This window comes from Schistocerca piceifrons, chromosome 10 (genome assembly GCF_021461385.2).
Source record: "Schistocerca piceifrons isolate TAMUIC-IGC-003096 chromosome 10, iqSchPice1.1, whole genome shotgun sequence".
NCBI classification, from domain to species: domain Eukaryota; kingdom Metazoa; phylum Arthropoda; class Insecta; order Orthoptera; family Acrididae; genus Schistocerca; species Schistocerca piceifrons.
Window position 1 is genome coordinate 90395217 of NC_060147.1, and position 6558 is coordinate 90401774.

The following is a 6558-nucleotide window of genomic DNA, read 5'->3' on the forward strand; positions in this document are numbered from 1 at the left end:
TTTCTCCATGTGATCCCATGCGAGCTCTCACTACTAATCGCAATACTGCAATATAATCGAGAGAGTAATATTTGATTGATTAGGACCTCCAGTCATTATCATCAAGCTATTGCATCACAGAGAGTAGGAGCCCTTGTTCTCGAGCCAACTCTTACTTGCATAATAGTTCAGAATACTCTATCCTTTAATCTACTGCTTGTGTGAATAATCATGTGCCTTTATGTTCTGATGTATAATAAATCTCATTGTAATATTTAATCTGCATATCATTTCATAGAAATATGAAAATTCCTATTTCCTGTTGATTATTAGGAAAAAGTTCTCTTTTTTTTTCTCTGAATAGATCACAATTTTTATTAAATTATTGTGAGTGTGCACTCCTTATTTTACCAACTAGCAGGGTCCACCATCATTTCCCTTCATTACCATTGTGCACATAATTGATTAGGTGGTAGGTAAGGAGGGAGTTTAGTGCATGTCTCGTTCTCATGCAAAATTTGTCAAAATTAAAGAGGTACAAACTCTTCTCCACTCCGGCACCTCGAAACATCACCTCATCACCAGCAAGAAAGACCCACTAAATCACACAAAGAAAAATAGATAAAGAGAAAATAACAAACCAACAAGAACAAATAACACAAATAGAAACTTTAATAGAGGAAGGAGACCTTGAAAAATCAACAGACAAAATAGAAGACCTCCTAAAAAATTCAGTGATACAAACAAACCCAAAAGCAAGGACAGCAAAAAGATGGTTCGATGCTGAATGCTATAGCAAAGGGAACACTGTTCTAAGAAACCAGCACAACAAGAAAAAAGAATATATAGAAAGAAAGGCAAAAAGACAAGCGGATGAAGCAGTGGAAGTCCCACACATAGCAGCAAGACCAAGATGACTGGCTCATACACCAAATATAGACATAAAGGTATGGGAAGACAACTTCAGTAAGATACTGAACAAACGAGGAATCCAAACACCCCCAAAGACAGAGAAACAACATCAAACAAAGGAAAAAGACTATGTATGGGAATATCTAAATGAAGAAGATGTAAAAGAAGTAATAAGAACATTGAAGAACAAGAAAGCAGCAGGACCTGATAATATATATAATGAACATATACAAGATGTGAAAGAGGCTCTCCAACATATATGGATAAAATCATTCAACAAATGCCTGGAATTTGGAAGAATTCTGACGCAATGGAGACTCTCGATAATAAAAGTTCTCTACAAACGTAAACAAGACCCAACGAACACAAACAAGTACAGCGGCATGTTGTTGTTGTGGTCTTCAGTCCTGAGACTAGTTTGATGCAGTTCTCCATGCTACCCTATCCTGTGCAAGCTTCTTCATCTCCCAGTACTTACTGCAACCTACATCCTTCTGAATCTGCGTAGTGTATTCATCTCTTGGTCTCCCTCTACGATTTTTACCCTCCACACTGCCCTCCAATGCTAAATTTGTGATCCCTTGATGCCTCAGAACATGTCCTACCAACCGGTCCCTTCTTCTTGTCAAGTTGTGCCACAAACTCCTCTTCCCCCCAATTCTGTTCAATACCTCTTCATTAGTTATGTGATCTACCCATCTAATCTTCAGCATTCTTCTGTAGCACCACATTTCGAAAGCTACTATTCTCCTCTTGTCCGAACTATTTATCGTCCATGTTTCACTTCCATACATGGTTACACTCCATACAAATACTTTCAGAAACGACTTCCTGACACTTCAATCTATACTCGATGTTAACAAATTTCTCTTCTTCAGAAATGCTACAGAGGCATAGCCCTAGAAAATACTCAGTATATGATGCTTTCAAAGATAATTACACAAAACATCAAAGCCTGTGTTGACAGACACCTCCCAGATGGGCTTCGATCTGGAAGATCAACACTTACAGCAGTTAGGCTGCTTCTAAACAACATCGATGAAATGCTACAAATGAAACAAATATCCTACACAGTGTTCATAGACTTTACAAAAGCCTTTGACCTACAAGAAAAAGGTCTCACAGTCCAAAAACTGGAAAACACAGTGGGAGAAGATAGCGTATAGGCAAGAATAATCAAGTCAGTCCTCGAATACAACTTAATCACGATATCAGACAACCTCTCTTTTTCAAACCTCATTTTGCTATCGAATGGAGTCTTACAGAGTGACCCAATGAGCCCTTTCTTGTACATTTTTGTCACTGAAGAAGTACTGTGAATTAGAGAAAATGTAGATGATGTATACAGATATGCATATGCTGATGACATAGCTGTACGATCAACAGATATACAGAAGCTGCAGAAAATCATAAGAGGAAAAAGATAAATGGTGCAGTGAACACAAACTACACATAAAAATAACAAAGACCGAAATGGTGCTTTTCCGAAAACGAGGCAAAACGCCCAAGAAAGTGGAAATCAACATTGGAGAACAAAAAATAAGGATCTCATTTAATACCTAGGGGTGACACTGCAACCAACAGCCAAATGCTTCACAAAACATACAACAGAGCGTGCAGCCCAAGCAATAACAGTAATACAGGACATCAAAAACATCCATCTACTCAGTCTAGAAACAGCCATGAAATTATTCAGCTCAAAAATCTTGCCAATCCTGGCCTACGGGATGTAGGTTATATGGGACCACCTCACAGAAAAAAAATCTAGAAACACTAGAAAAGATAAAATCGACTTATCTAAAAAGAGCACTGGGTCCCTCAACGACAACAAGATCTAGACTAGTGTACCTGCTAGTGAAAGAGACATTTCTAATCAAAGACATCAAACTTCGATCTATGATGCCACATACCAAGGGTTCCAGAAATCAACTGAAGGTCATGGAGGATAGACGAGATAAAGTATGGCTGGAGTTCTATGGCACTGAAGCAATGATGAATCGCTTGTGGACACCACCAAACTTCGAACTGCAACATATTGTAACTAGATTATCTACTCATGGCTTTCATCATCTAATTTGAAAAAACAAAAATTATCACGACCCAACCACAACATGTGTGTGTGAAATGTGTAACGAAGCCTGTGAACGATATCACATAGAACTGTGCAGTAAAAGAGTGAAATTTATAAATGAATATGCAAAAATGTAAAATGTTAAGCAAAGTAACTGTATATGGCTAGTTGACTGCAATTTATTAAATAAACAGAGTGGTGTCCTTACTCAGTATTTTGTTTTTCTGATCTTTTTCATATTAACAGTAGTAAATAATTATTGTCCTCTCTGGATGCGCAAAACATTTTAACTGTTGAAACTGAAGGTAATTCACAATGTCTTAGCTGCAACTGGTTGCTTTTATTGACAATTTTTCCATGAGGACATTTCATCATTGGCAGACAAGTTGCCAAAGTGGCACCAAATGGCTCTAAGCACTATGGGTCTTAACATATGAGGTCATCAGTCCCCTAGATTTAGAACTACTCAAACCTAACTAACCTAAGGAGAGCACACCATCCATACCCGAGGCAGGATTTGAACCTGCGACCGTAGCAGCAGTGCGGTTCCGGACTAAGCGCCTAGAACTGCTTGGTCACAGCGGCCGGCTGGCATCAAATAAAAAGACTTGCACCAGGCAGCCATACTCCCCAGATGAGCAATTCTAATTACAAAGTGATCTAGAGAGAATTTTTATATGGTGCGCAACGTGGCAATTGGCACTAAACAACGAAAAGTGCGAGGTCATTCACATGGATACTAAAAGAAATCCGATAAATTTTGGGTATACGATAAACCACACAAATATAAGGGCTGTCAATTCGACTAAATACCTAGGAATTACAATTAGGAGCGACTTAAATTGGAAAGACCGAATAGATAATATTGTGGGGAAGGCAAAACAAAGACTCTGCTTTGTTGGCAGAGCACTAAGAAAATGCGACAAACCCACTAAAGAGAGAGCCTACATTACACTTGTCTGTCCTCTGCTGGAATATTGCTGCATGGTGTGGGATCCTTATCACGTAGGACTGACGGAGGACATCAAAAAAGTGCAGCTCGTTTCGTGTTATCGCGCAATAGGGGTGAATATGTCACTGATGTGATACGCGAGATGGGGTGGCAGTCACTGAAACAAACGCGGTTTTCTTTGCGGCGAGATCTATTTACGAAATTTCAATCACCAACTTTCTCTTCCGAATGCAAAAATATTTTGACACCTGCCTACGTAGGGAGAAATGATCATCATAATAAAATAAGAGAAATCACAGCTCGAAAGGAAAGATTTAGGTGTTTCTTTTTGCCACACGCCATTCAAGAGTGGAATGGTAGAGAAGTAGTATGGAAATGGTTCGATGAAACCTCTGCCAGGCACTTAAGTGTGAATTACAGAGTAACCACGTAGCTGTAAATGTAGAAGGGGACTCATGCATAGTCAACACCGACAGCATTTTCTACAACTATAAATTCTGGCCTGCCATTTTGAAACCTTTCTTGTGAGGCAAGCTGCAGGGTAAGTGTTACTTCACAGATTCTTATATATCTCCAGAACCCAAAATGATCTTCCTCCGCACAGCATTCTACCAGTATTCCATCATTCTGTCGATAATTCATTTTAGTATTTTGCAACCATTACTTTTTAAACTTGTGGCTCATTAATATTCACACTTGTTAGCATCCTTTTTTTGTACTGATACTATTATACTGTTTATAAGTCTGAGGCTATTCTACCCATTTTATGTAACCTACATATCAAGTGGAATGGTTTCAACATCATCTTTTAGTCTGTGGTTCGTGTATTATGTGGTGCTTTCATTATTAGCTTTTGTTTTCTGCTAGTCTAATTTTTTTGTACAGTTGTGTTTTTTGATGGATTAGTAAATTTAAGTTAATACTCTTAAGTACATATTGGTATGTTATTTGGTTTCTTTGTGATTTCTTTAAAAAAAAAAAATACTAAGAAGTTCATTCAAAAAATGCACATAACAATACAAGTCGAAAGTTGTAAATAACTATGATTCAGATATCATTGTACTGTGGCTGGGGGATATTTTGGAGTTCATTTTAACTATATAAATATCTTTGCTCTTTTCCCACCTTGTGTGCATCAATCAACTCCGAAAACTACAAGAACAGTTAAATTTGTAAGCCAGTCAAATGGAAACACAAACTGAACATGCTGCCATTTTTATAGACGACACCTTTTGTAGCTAAGCATTGGATAATGACTGTGAAACAATGGAAAAGTGTTAATACAAATAACAACCCAAATGGAAAAATTCTGCATTAATTTAGCTGTATACATTTACTGTGTTTATCAATCAATAGCTGTAGAATAGAACACCCCCCCCCCCTCCCCCCCCCCCAATGCAGATATTGTTTTGTATTTAGCTGGTATTGTGGAGTTTAGTTTAACTATATAGGTTAATTGAAGATTATGATACCAATTTTGTGGTGTTTCTTGAAGGATTTGTGGATTTTTGTTTAACTTTTGCATTTGTTTTGTCTGGTTTGTCTCAGCCCAAACCCAAAATCTTGTGGGGTATCTCAAGTCAGATATTGGTTTTTAGATTGTTTTAAATATATTTTTATGACAAAATTATTGTCGTTGTATGACTATTATGGTCACATAAGTGAGGCCATATTTGTCATTCTGCCATATTGGATTTTGATGACATAGCAGGTCAAAGCCAACACCCAGTATCAAAACACTTTGGTATTTCCCATTGACAATGAGTAACCTCTGCTCTCAAACTGCTGCATTATATGTTAAGCTGTGGGCTTCTGATCATAATTTTACAGTTACTCTGCTAGCAACCATGTTCACAATTCTGTTTTTTTAAATCATCAATGTCTGTGCCTTGAGGACTCCATTTTAAACATGTACATAACAATGGTCACTGCCAAGCAGTTCCTAATTACAGACAGTTTCTGGTCATTTGCATACAGCTAGCAACCAAGTGTGCATAAGGTGAACAGGCTTACATTTAGATGCTATAGCTACAATGTATCATTGATGACAAATAACATTTACAATGAAACTTCCAGGCAGTTCATACTCTGCTCCAAAGTGAAAGATTTATTCTGGAAACAATTGCATTGCTTTTAACAGGTGGATGGTAAACATTATCAATATTAAATCTACAGTAATAGAATGCTTGGGGTAAACCTGAACTGGAAGAAGTAGTGAATTACAGTTTAGCACATAGTTGACAATAGTGTCATTAAATACGGGCGCTGCACTTCAGGTATGGAGGAAACAAATGCACGTGGTTTGTTGACTACATTACCTCAGCAGTCACCAAAAGTGATTTCAGAAAATAACAGTGTGTTTATACATAATTATTCAACTACAACGACAACAAAAGTGCACTTAAGGGTCGGCAGCTTTCATGTTGCAGGTTGCAGCTTGGTAACTGCTTGCACGGTGAATGATGGGAAGTGAATGTGATGAATAATGAGTCGGATGACTAGACAAGATGACAGAACAAGTGAGAAAATAGTGTGAGTTGAATGTTGTCATGATGTACAGTGCATGAAGTTACATGGTGCACAATGAAATATAGTGTGCTGAACACTGTCATATGAAACAGAACATTGTGTAAAATTTTCCAGT